Consider the following 13364-nt stretch of genomic DNA (forward strand, 5'->3'; position numbering starts at 1 on the left):
CAAAAAGGTACAAATTGGGCCTAATCCAGCCTATTACCCTGACCGTAACAGGAAATCCTCTGTAGGCCAGACCGTCTCATTTCAGTTCGGCCTTAGCGTCTACTAGCGCCTCATCCTTCGTAGCCTGCATCCTTTGAAGGATGCAGTACCTGAATTTAGACGCAGCTTTAGTCTTTGTGTTCCCCTCCTTCTGTCTCGTGTCTTCAGCAAACTTTGATCTGACATTTTGTGTCTTTTCGACTTTTGCTTGCCAACTTCTATACCTCTTGTGAACGAACCTTTTTTCTCTGTCTGCATTTCAGACCTCGTCCTCAGGTCTGCATTGACAACTTTGGCTAAGTTAAAGGCCAGTACGGTATGCTAGCAAGTTTCACTAACACTGCGTACATTTAACATATAGTGAGCTTATCTCATGAACCAAGCGATGCAATAGAAAAAAAGGGGAAACTATACCTTCATGACCTCCTGACCGTTTGCGCCTGCCAGAAACACAAATCAAGTCTTCCTCGGTGACTGCACTCGCTGTAAACTTCAGAGTTAAATGTGATTTAAATGTGGGTAGTGAATGATGAACCTCAGGCCATCATTGTTCTCCAAAATAAATTCACTGCACTTTGGAAACGAGCTCCTCTTTTAAACAAACATGCTGTAAGACCAATTAGCTTTCACTGGGGATGTGTGACCTTTTAAAATGTGAAATGAAAAACAGCGGCCTTCCCAAGTGGTACCAATAAGCACACACATGTTTTGTTGTTGTTTATTATTTTAATAGGATGAGGAGAATGAAGCACTCAAATCTTTTACGGATCAACATCATGCAGCCAGACAATAATCCATTACGTGTAAAAGATCTGACACGCCGAAGAGAAATAAGAAGAAATCACAAAGACAAAAGGACTTTGTGTCAGATCATGAAGGAAATAAAGAAATAAGCAAAGACAGAAAAGATTAATGAAGTAAGAAAGGAGAACGATTCATGATGAAGAAAGTAACCAGCCGCTGTAGATCAATGTGGTCGTTTAACATGATTAAAGATGTATTTACATTATCACAGGAAAAACCGCTTCTGCACGCAGCTCCTCCATCATTGTTTAGGCGTTACGTTGAGAACATTTATCACAGCTTCATGCTCGAAGCTGAACTCAGAGCGCAGCGAGGCCGCAGACCAACGTTTATATTTGTTAATCAAAGCTGGTTTTACCTTTCTGGTCCGAATGCTCGGATTGAAAGAGCTGTTCATGAACAATCTGACCTCATATCGAGACTAGACACAGAGATATTGCTTTGGAGAAATGTCCACATGTAGATGTGGTTACCAGTAGAGGTCTTCACGAGTCCAACCCAAAGAGACCTAGAAATTTACGACCTGGAACCGAACGGGACCTGTCTATTTCTTGAAAGCTGGGACCCGGACCCAAGCAGAACCAACACATGTCGGACCTGACCGGGCCGGGCGACACAGACCGGATCAGCACCGGCTTCACAGCAGATTCCTATTAACAAGTTACCGTCAGAGGCAGCTGGAGCACTCGCTCGGCCAGGTCATTGGTGCCACCTTGTGGCCAAAGCTGCACTTTCTCTTTCATCATGACCAGCACTTTCTAATCACAGCCGTGTCTTCACAGATCCACTCAGGTATTACACATAATGTTGAACAGACCCGGGGTTATAGAACGAGTGGCAACCCTGAGCTGGTTGCCCACATAAAACGTAGACCTGAACCTGTCTGGGCGTCGGTTCGGGTCCCAGGTCCTAGGGTTCCGGTGGAGCTGTGGAGACCTCTAGTTACCAGTTTGTTGCAAAAACACTAATCAAGTCTCGAGTGTGTAAAATACTTTCTGGTCTGACAGATGCAGAGTCTTGTTTTTCCTCTCGAGTTTAAATCACTTTTAAAGGTCGGTTATGTTAGAAAAGAAGCGGTCTGTTTGTTTTATCTAATCATGTTGGAAATCATAATTGTCACAGTCACACTTTGCACAGCCGGCTGTTCACACTGTGTAATGAGCGTGAATGTTTTAAGCGTAGGAGCCAATTTAGCATGTTACTGTTTTCTTGTGCAAATACAGTATGTCTTCACTGATTCACTTTGACCTCCAGAGGGCGATATGGGCCTTTTGTGTTGGGTAATTGGTCATGTGGTGCAGTCAGGTGTTTATAGGGCACAGGTGAACAGGAAGTGAGTTGAGTGTTGGTGGTGGGAGCACACGGTTCTTCATGTATCGACACAAGAAACAGATGTTGACGGATCGCTCACCATCGGCTTCTCATCATCACGGTAATCCTTACAAGAACATCTCCCGAAGAGGTTCCACGCTGGATATTCATGTTAGGTAGGATGGCCCTTTGACCTCCAACAAGCCGTTCTGACAGAGGATATTTGTGTCTTGAGAGTTTATAGCCTTAGTCAACTTTATTGTCATTCATCCATATACAAGGTATACAAACGAACGAGATGTTTCTCACGGACCAGGTGCTAAGAAGAGTAGTGCACATACTGTTGTTGCATATGATTCTGGTTTATTAGGTGCTCTGTGCTTATCCATTGTAGACACAGGGAATATAAATATTGTTATGAATATAAATACAGTGTGTAAGTGATAGTATATATTGGGTAACAGTTGTACTCCAGTCAAAGTAATGGGATTACTTGTTGTCAGATTGGAAGCTATTGAAGAAAACATACATTTTTATATACAATTATTAATCGACACTCCACACTCCACACTCGGAGGAATCCCAACTGCCCAGTTTCTATGGATACACACTGAGAACAATCAAGCTCTAGACAGAGAGCCCCCAGCCGCTTTGAACCCAGAACCTTCCACCTGCAAGCCAGCGGTGCTAACCATTAGACCACCCTGCCACGCTGCAGTACTTGTTCATGTATATCTATTGTCTGTTATGATAACTTAAAGAAAGCACAGACACAGTTTGTTGTCTGTTTTGCCTGGTGTTGGATTTGAACCAGGGTGCGAATGCACACCTTCATACACGGGGCAGGTGTCCTATCCATTGAACTACGTGGAGCGACCTTCCTTCAGGGTTCAGAGTTCGTTCACAGTTTTGAAAAAAACAGTTGTGGCAAAAAGTCTATGCTGAGCTTTTATTTTGAAGGATGTGTGTGTTTCCTGCCCTTAACTTTTGTGTTGCAAATGGAGCTGCTGTGATGCAAGAACATTTTCATCCATCTATCTATCCATCTATCTATCTTTCCATCCATCTATCTATCATGTTAAGGAGATGCAGTGGTTATCATGTATGCTGTCTTGGTTTAGCTTGTGAATAAAGGTTAGCATTCACATATCTCAAATTAGCAAAGTCAAGTTGAGTCAAACTGGAATTAATCTGTAATCTGAGTCATTGCATCGGTGAAAACATGAACTCAATCAGAAAGTGTAAAGCATCAGGTTTATGTAGAATTCAGAAGTCTTTTTTCACATGGCAAAATATAATTTAAACGTTAAGTTATGTAAGTTTATAGTCAAAAAACAAACTTAATCATAGTGGGGGACGTGAATGTCTGCACCTTTTTATTTTCTGCCAGAATCCTTACGGACGATTGCTAAATATGTGGAAGTGTTGACCTTCCAGTTGTGCTGAAATTAAAGTAGTAAAGATTTAGTAAAGTTCCTGTCAATCCTTCAAACAGTTCTGGAGATATTTCAATGTGGATCCAACAACGTACGAAAGCTGCCATCCCTGCCTGATGCTAGTGAAGCTACATGTGCAATATTTCTCCACAGAGGAGACACGTTTTAGAAGAAATATAAAAGATGAAGTTGTACTGAAGTTCAGACTATTTCAAAAGTGGAAAACAGAGTGAGACAGCCTGCAGTGATTTCTCTGCCGTGCACCAAAGCTGCTTTAAACTCTGCTCATTTTCACTTCACACGTTTGTCCTTCACTTTCTGCTGATCTGTTAATCTGAGAGCTGCTGTTGAAGAGAAACTACATCACTGCAGGATTTTGTTCCTTACTTCATCTGAAAAGTGGTCGAGTCATCGACGTGCTGAGTGAGCTTCACGACCAACGGAGCCACGAAACAAAAAAAGCCAGTGTTGTAATTTCAGAAACACGTGCAGGCGGTGTGTGGAAGGATTTTCCCTCCTCTCTGAATATGCATGTTTTTCCTCCGTCACTTAAACTAAGATGTTTCCACGTGTTTGACCCTGCAGCCAGCAGAAGATCAAGCCAGTCTCTTATAGATTGATGTGTGGACATTAAACGAGAGCACCGTTTGAGTTTAAAGACGTTTCTCAGGTGGATTAGCTGTACGTACCGCTGCACGTCAAACAAGAGATCTGAGAGAAGTTGTGTTTTTAGTGGAATCATTTGTGGCCATAAAGGCAGGTATGCCCTCCTCCACATGCTCGGGGTGAACTCAGCAGCAGACGAGGAGCTGGCAGGGAGTCAGTGACTCAGTCAAGGACACAGAAAGAGTTATGTTGCTGCTGTTTTCCACTGGAGGTGAAGCCGGGTAATATTTAATGTTGAATCTTATAGTCAGAAGATCCCATGTAAAAAGCAAGAACAAAACAAACATATACTGTACCAACTGACAGGTATCGTGTAAAAGATTTAACTTCTTCCTCGGTGACGTAAAGCTCCATTGTTGTCCAAAAACTTTAACAAATGACAACGTTTCATGTACGAAATATTCCGTTTTTCTCCCGTACTGCATCCAGATATGGGTCAAATTAAGTCGTTGCTCAGGCGATCTTTACAGTAGAGGTTCCCAACAATCCCCAAAAACACCAGCCGTCATAACAAGAAAGAAAAGAACAAGCCGCTCACACAGACCTGTCCTGAAGTTACACTCAAACGTAGACAAATTAGAGCAAGATGAGCGGACTCAGACTCAGCCTGTACTCATCAGACATTTCAGGATGATTTGTGACGTCTGTAAGGCTCCGGAAAAATCCGTCAGCTGCCCACTTTGAGGATTCCTGACACACGATAATCTCACCCCGAGTCAAAGACAGAAAACTGGACGCACTCGGTGTGTTTTCGTGAAGTGCCACATGGAGCAGGAGGCCAGATTTGACAGAATTATGTTCTCTGAGGAATTTATTTTGATGGCTCACTTCAAACATCTGAGCTCCACGTGAGGGTTACTGTCTGCAGAGTTCAGCCTGAGATCACAGAGTCCGGCTACCGGCAGCAGAGAGAGTAGAGACAGATGCGTCTTCAGCCGATTGGCACTCTCACGAAGACTTCTGAACACTGACATTTTTCCTAAGAGACTAAATTCCATTCAGCTCCTTTTAAATGTATGTAGGACTAAAAAGCAGGCTGCTCACTGTGATATTAATTCAATGCAATTCTATTTGTATAGCACATTTCATACTGATGTAAACTCAATGTGCTTTACAGAAGATAAGAACAAACAAACACACATAAATAAAATTAATCAATAGTGTTAATGACGCATTAAGAAAATGACCTTGTACTAACCCATACAACACACGTGGACTCAAAGTACAGGCCTTATGCTCCCTGACCTATCCCTATAAGAGCACACACACACGTTTACATCAGGCACACACAAGGGGATCCACACAAGTCCAAACGAATGACTATATATATAGATGGACGACACGTCTCCATCTGCTCCCATTGTACGAAAGTGATGCCAAAACAGCCCCCCTGCTAGGCGCTGCCATCTTGCGATTGTGACGTCATTTGGAGCCAGAGTCTGCGCAGTAGAGATCGGCGGGTGGCGCCGCTGTAGCCACTTCCGCTAACAAAAACACACACTTAACTTAGTGAAAAAACAGCGAGGATCCCGCACACCGGCATGTTTAACAGCAGAACAGCTTCTTGTGTTGGTCTGAGGTTAACGTTCACAGGTATGGAAACTTCAATGACTGTAGTGATTGTTTTCGTTGCGTCTCCTCTCGCCGTTCGTCCTCCGCTCTGCTCACCCGGAACAGATCGACTGCAGGAGCCGAATTTGTCAACAGAGCTGTCAATCATCATTTTGACAGCATCAAATAACTAATTAGAAATAAACTTGTCAGAAAAATGAACACTTGGACGTAAATCAGCATGATAAGAACTAACTATAATGACAGAAACCATGTTTGAGAAAAATGTATTTGACGTGTATTTTGATTTCATAGTTTGACTCATGTCCCATCTGTTAACATGGAGGAGGCGGGCTTTATGAGCTATACTGCAGCCAGTCAGCAGGGGGCGATAGAGAGGGTTTGGCTTCACTTTTAGGGAGCTGTCATGTCGGCCATCTTTTTATACAGTCTATGGTTCATACACACACAAACACACACACACACTAACAGTCAAAGGCACGAGAGAAAAGCCAAGTTTGACGTCTGCTTTTAAAAACACATAAAGTTTCCACAGATCTCAGGTCAGGAGCAAGTTTGTTCCAGAGAACAGCACCATAGTGACTACTGTTAAAGAGCAGGACATGCCATGCTGCCATCGCTCACACTGATGAGCTAAGTTCAGCCTGTTTATATGTTTGTTTGGTGCTTTTGCTCTGGAGATACGAGGTACGATTGTCTGACGTTACAGTGCTGCAGCGTTGTTATCTCGACATAAATAAGTCGAGATCTCAAGAAAACAACTGAAATGACTCGTTATGACGGAAAACTAATAAATAAAATGTGTGGATGCATGTCCACTCAGGGCTTCCGTAGAAACAGTATAAAGTTATATTCAAACTTCTTGTAAACATGCTCTGATTCATCTTCCCAACGTTTTTGGAACTTGTTGTAGAATAATATAATAATCGATTTTTTTTTAAATAATGGGAACAAGCAGCCCAGTTTAGGATGCTGTCCACGGAACACGGCATATGTCAGTGGTTACGTTAGCATGTGTAAACATGATTAGCATGCAGCCGGATATTAGTCGAGATGGATTATTTGTGTAAAAAGAATTTCCCCTCAAAACATGATTATTATATTTCTTTACAATTGAACCAATTCAAAATCTTCCTCCATCTTTTGGGAAAAAATGTGGACAAAAGTGAAAGACGTACGCAGGGATCACGTCTTTACGCAGTGCGCAAACACAAACTCAAGTCTCAAGAAGACTTTGAAACATGTAGGCCAGCGAGTCCTGCGGCGTGTGGTTCTACTTCATGTTCCAAATACTGTCCTGTAAGTTATTCAGACAAACACTATTAACCTAGAGCCAAAAATAAAACCTGCTGCAAATTTGGACAGAAGGGTGAAGAACATACTCCAAAAAACTGGAGGCGTCTGCTGTACGAATGTCTCCTCTGATGTTTGACCTTTTCTCTCAGAGCAGCTGACTCACTGATCTGACAGCCCGCCAGTTTTAGGTCGAGCTTTGAGAGAAAAATAAACATACCCACATGAAGTTCAACCCTGACGTGATAAACTATCATCACCTAAATGTTAGAGGATGAAGAATCACATGTTTCTAGCTGGTTGGAGTAACCCCTCGCTGGTCTGCCATCTCTCCTGTCATCAGCAGAGCTTCAGGCCACTGGCGGCGAACGGCAGCTAATTTCAGTCTGTCTGCAGCAGCGAGGAGCCGAGTGAGTAATGCCTCTGAACACATGCAAGAAACTCACGTGTGGTAAAACAGTGAGGCCACGATGACTATCAGAGGGCACCTTAACGTTACAGTCACTTCAGCATTGATTAACTTCAGTCCTTCTGAAACATCAGGTGGAAAAGATCAATGAATTACAGAAAATGTGACTTATTCCAAAGAGTGAACAAGCTAAAAGGGTGAGTCAGGTTCTGGAAAGGGAGCCATGCTTTCTTACAGAACTACTGTTCCAGGAAAAATACCAACGTTCAATCTGTCATGACTTACTGAAATCAAACTTCTCCCTGTTTCTAAGGCGGCTACCTAAAGAATGCATCTACCATAAAGTGGCATTATCACTTAGTATTCAAAGGAGCAGCGTCCAGGGCAAGTTGCATTAAGTGGTAAGGTTGCTGACGACAATATATCCTTTGGGAACAACGGCTCACTTCTCTGTATTTCCGGTTAAGCTAGCATTTAGCAATAAACGTCTTCCAGCCCAGACTTCCTTCTCCGTGCGCTGCGTTGTTTACAGTCCAGTTAGCAGCTTGAGAAGCGACCGTGTGTTCAGATCAAAGTGAAGTGAAATTAGGAGTTTAATATCTTGAGGTGTTGTTGACCGTCGTGGTGAAGAAGGAGCTGACCTGTAAAGCGAAGCTCTCAATTTCAACCCTCACCTGTGGTCATGAGCTTTGGGTAGTGACCGAAAGAATGAGGTACAAGCGGCCGAAGTGAGTTTCCTCTGCAGGGTGTCTGGGCTAAGACATCCGGAGGGAGCTCGGAGTAGAGCCGCTACTCCTTCACATCGAAAGGAGCCAGGTGAGGTGGTTCGGGCATCTGATCAGGATCCTCTTGGGCGTCTCCCTGTGGAGGCTTTAAGGGCACGTAAACTGGGAGGAAAGGTCGCTGGAGGAATTACATATGCCACCTGGGAACGCCTCAGAATCCCCCCGGAGGAGCTGGAAAATGTTGCGTTTCGTTTCAGTGCCCCACAGATTGAATCTGCATTTTTATTGTAGTTTTCTTCTGATGTTAATTTAAACGTGTCTGTTGTGGCAGGTCTGCTGCAGGATTTAAACATGTTTTCTTCCAGGTTTAACTTCACGTCCGTGTGTTTGTCAGGTGGTTTTTAAGTCACTGCAGAACTCTGATAGAGATATGAGATAATCCTCTATTTCCAACCACACAGCAGAGGTGAGCTCATGCATCCGCCTGTGAAAAGGATTAAATGTGATCACACAGTTTACCTGCTGCACATGTAAAACCAATCAGTGCAGTGTCGTACTGGTCCCTCGAGATCAAACAGATCTGCGACGTCAGCGTTCATAAACATCGTCCGTTACCACACGACTGAGAACAAAAGTGACATGAGCTCATTTATTTCATAAACGGATGTGACTGATGGAGTCGATCTGCGAAATCTGTTCTCTGAAAGGGCTTCACATAAATTCTGCACTTTATGGGACATGGAGTCGTAAATATATGAGAGCAGAATGACAAAGCTGTGAGGAGAGAAAGACGCTCAGCTCCTCCCTCATAAGGCTCTGTTATTAGGATCAGAGATCGGCCTCCACACAGGGAGGCTCCAAGGAGACTTTAGGACACGACACTGTTTTGCAGCGAGGGAAATATTATGATTTAATTCAGATTCTTTATGTCAAATTAAATCAAGCTAATTCCTGATTGAATAACGAGACTGAAAATTCACTCTAAATTTGGATGCATCTCGTAGTCTTCTGGCTGCATGAGAATAACTCAATGAAGCTGCATTAACTGTCCATCGTCACTGGTTTAAGGTTTGTTCTGAATCAAAGGGACGGTTGAGGAGGAGCGCTCAGCTGTGTTTTTACTGAGGTTATGTCACCAGTAGTGAATTACATCCTTTGTGCTGCAGCAGTCGTGTCAGGGAAAGCCATCATCCTCCTCTTTGGGCGTAGGACTTCTTATTTAAACAAACACACGGTGGACTGGGTTATTTTCTATGATTAGCCACAGTGTGTAAAGTTTTGCAGTGTGTGCATGTTGACTGGCTTGTTTGTAAGTGTTGGTGCTGCCTGTTAGTCCCTGCATGATGAGGTACAAAGTTATAGAACACGTGCCTTAAAATCAGACAAACGACAGGTTCACTCTCGTGTTGCACTCTTGCTTGAAGTGTGCAGGAGCTGCAGTGACGCTCACCGAGCTCCAATGTTTTTGTTCCACTGGTATTGAATTAACTTAACTTTTAAAAACCAGAGGCCTCGTCCTCTTCTTATACACAGTCTATGGTTTGGACAGCCATCAGAACATGCAGACTTTCCTGGCAAGCGTTAGCGTAAGTGAGTCAGCAAGAGCAGTGAAGAAAGGACGTTTTGGTTCATCTGTAGCTGCTGTAAAGACCTTAAAGAACCACCGAATGAGGGGGTCCCATCAGCAAACTGCTAACATGTTCACATTTGACATCAGGAGCCACTTGTTCGAAAGTCATCTGATCAGTAACGACTATCAGATCAGATCCAGTTTTTGGTTTTCATCTGGATAAATCCTCCAGTTTGTGTTCAAACTTTGGATCAGGATGATCGTAATGTACATAACATTTTTACAGTGTAGTTTATACTGAAGACATTTTTTTCCGTTATGCACTCAGGTAATGCGCTACAAAGTAATCTGTTAAGAGTACTCTGATTACTTTTTGAAGAGTAACGTAATGCGTTAGTTCTGCAGTTTAAGTAATCTGTTATTTAGTTACTTTTTCATAAAAAATAATACTTTACTGAAAATATATCACTGTATTTCTCTTTTCCTTTTGTCAGCACGGAAACAGAAACTCCCTGAAGCTCTGTTTCTGTTTCGTTCTTCTTGGCAGGTCGCTGTGCACCAGCAGAAGGTCAACACAACTGTGTCAGTGCACATGTGTAGCTAGCTAACTCAGCTAGCGAGCTGTCAGAGAGGACAGCGTTTACTTTGTGGAAATATTCACATTATTCTGAATGTTTGGGAATGTTTGAGAACAACATGACGGTGAGATGTAAGCTGTGTCTGGAGGAGACGTGCTCGTCAGCTGTGAAGAGCTCAACTTAAAACGTGAAGAAGCGTCTGCAGCTAAACACAGCTCCACAACACTGGTGGGACTAAGAGCCTGTGTTGTATTGTTGTCATGGAAACAGCTGTGCCTAATACTGTATGCCTCTGCCCAGTTCACTGTCAGACTGTTAGCATCATAAAGAGCTGTAAAGGTTATACTGCGTCTGTCCTTCCTGTTATCAGGCTGCAGAGTTACAGATTATGGGCCGTAAACGAGGCGAAGCAACGACGGTAGAGTCGATACATTCAGAGGCAGACGCACAGCAGGCTACACGCCGTCCTGATGATATAACACACATAGAGGAGGTTTAATTTTTGGTAATGCTAAAGTAATCTAACACATTACTCAGGAGGTAACACAGCAACGTAACGATTACCCAACACTGTTTGCACTTAAATTGCTGATTCGCTACACTGACATGAAGTTCACGTTAGGGTTGTAAAAATAGAAGTATTTTGTCCCCATAAAATAATCAACCAAAAAGCATCAATATCAAACATGAAATATTTCATTTAAAGCAGCTGTGAGGAACTTTCTCCTGTGTGGATTTTGGCGCCCCCTGTGGACAAAGTGTGTAGTCCCATTTAGAGCTCTGATAATCCAGATTTGGTCAGCTTTAACAGTCTGTATCTGGATCCAGTTTTACTTTGAAAAATCAGGACAAACGCAGGATGGATTAGCTGTTCCTGGATAGCAAAGACACTGAAGTCAGCCTGTTTCATACGACTCAGTTAGAAATGTGTCAGACGTTCACTCCTCCTTGATAAAATCATCAGCTCGCGTGTTAACACATACTGACGACAGAGATCAAACACTTTCCTGATCGGATCAGTCGAGTTTGCTGCCAGATGTTTTTATGAACACGGGCTTTTCCAATCTCCTGAGGTGTTGGAGGACTTTGACGTCGAGCCACAGAAACTCTGCTTTGTTCCTTTTTCCAATTCTTTAAAAATCCATACACGTGTGAAGTTTACTGCCATCCGTAATCCTCAGTTGATAACAATAACCACTGCTCTGTTATTAACTTTTATGTTTTAAAATTACTGGAAGGCTGCATTCTTTAAAAATTACTCACATAACCAGAGACCGACATCACACCACAGAATGCATTTCTGCTGTGATCATAGTTTCTCTTGTCTATGTTTTCTCCTGGATGCTGATATTTTTATATTCTAAAGCAGAAGAGAAAGCATGCTGTGTTCAATGTGTGTGGGAAATTAAAACATATTGAGGTTTGGGTTGAAGACATGAGCCCTCTGGGATGAGACGCAAACTCTACTGTCATATTTCACCACTAGATTTACGTCTTGTAACGATTACAACACCCCATCTGCCGTGAGAGGACGGCATTTAATCCACAAGCACTGATTGAATTATACATTTATAGTGAGGCGTATCGTATGGTGAATTCTCCCAGTGTCCGCAAGTCTTTATTCCCCAAACATGTCGGGAAAATGTGGATTTGGAAACATTTTCATGAGTCATGTCGGAGCTCCACCCGTCATTCATGGTCCAAAGAATCAACGCATGGGAAGAGTTTGGCTGCCTACAAATGTCACTTGCATGGGTACCAATTAACCAATATATCAACATCAACATACAGTTTGGCAAGAAATTAAGGGCCTAATTTGTGCCCGCTAAACCTGTGCACGAGACTAACAGACTTTGCCTCATTATGAAGCATGCTCAAAGGGTCGAATGCTCCCCAAAGTGCACTGCAGGGCAAAGTAGTAACGAAACGATGCCTGTGTTAACAGCGGAGCCGTGGTGTGTGTATCTGTGTATCAGAAGCAGCTGTTCCTTTACACCTCGCGCACGTTTTGCTTCCGCAATGCCGGAACGCAGCAAAAACACGGCTTTAAGCACTGAACTTCTTTACACAAGTCAAGTAGATTTGTCGCTGAGGTTGAATTTTTTTGTCTGTAACAGATTGTTAGCTGTTAGCATGCAGATGTCTGTTTGGGGGGCTGCGGGGGTATATGTTACAGAAGTGGCTTGGTCCAACAGCTGCATGACGACGGAGCTTCATTTGGGCACTGAAGCAGAACCATCTGTGCATGGAGTTGAGCTCCGTCAGTGTGGAGCTCAGTTAACGCCTGAGAGCGCAGCATCGCGCAGCAGAGTGGAGGTGCAGATAGCTTCTCTCCACAATCAGACGCAGAACAAGAGCAAACTGTGAGAGCGTGTTTGTGCTTGAATATCATCAGTGCAGTTTGCTTTGTGAATCGATTGAGACGGAGCAGATAGCGGGGGCAAATGATGCACATTTTATGGAGCTATCAGCGGCAGCAATCCATTCTTGGTGAATTCCCCCCTATGTCTTTAAATCAGGATTAAACTATTTACCAAACAAGACAATCATGTGAAACTCAAAGTGCAAATGAAGCTGAATGTTTTCAACAGTATAAAGCTGTACCATTATTTACTTTTTTGGCAACTTGCGGGCAGCTGCTCGATGTTTACTTTCTTCCACAGCTAGTCCCTGCAGTTTGATCCGAGGCAGGTAGTGCTACATGAGCCTAAATACAGACGCAGATTAACCAGAATTATGAGCTGAACTGAGGCTAGGAGAGTTTTCTCCTTGTGCAACTTAAAGCTTCTGAGCAGCTTTTCTCTTACGTTGCACCACAATACCTCATATGTTCTTTATGTGCTTGTTCCAGATGCTTTTATTTAGACGACCTCATGCTTGTGAAGAAATAAAAACATGTATGCCTGTGGAGTAAAACCTTTAAAGACGCCGGTTACTTTAGACGTCAGATTCCATCAATAT

Source organism: Semicossyphus pulcher, unplaced genomic scaffold (genome assembly GCF_022749685.1).
Source record: "Semicossyphus pulcher isolate SPU_LCO1_2020_fin unplaced genomic scaffold, fSemPul1.0.p SCAF_11, whole genome shotgun sequence".
Taxonomy (NCBI): Eukaryota; Metazoa; Chordata; class Actinopteri; order Labriformes; family Labridae; genus Semicossyphus; species Semicossyphus pulcher.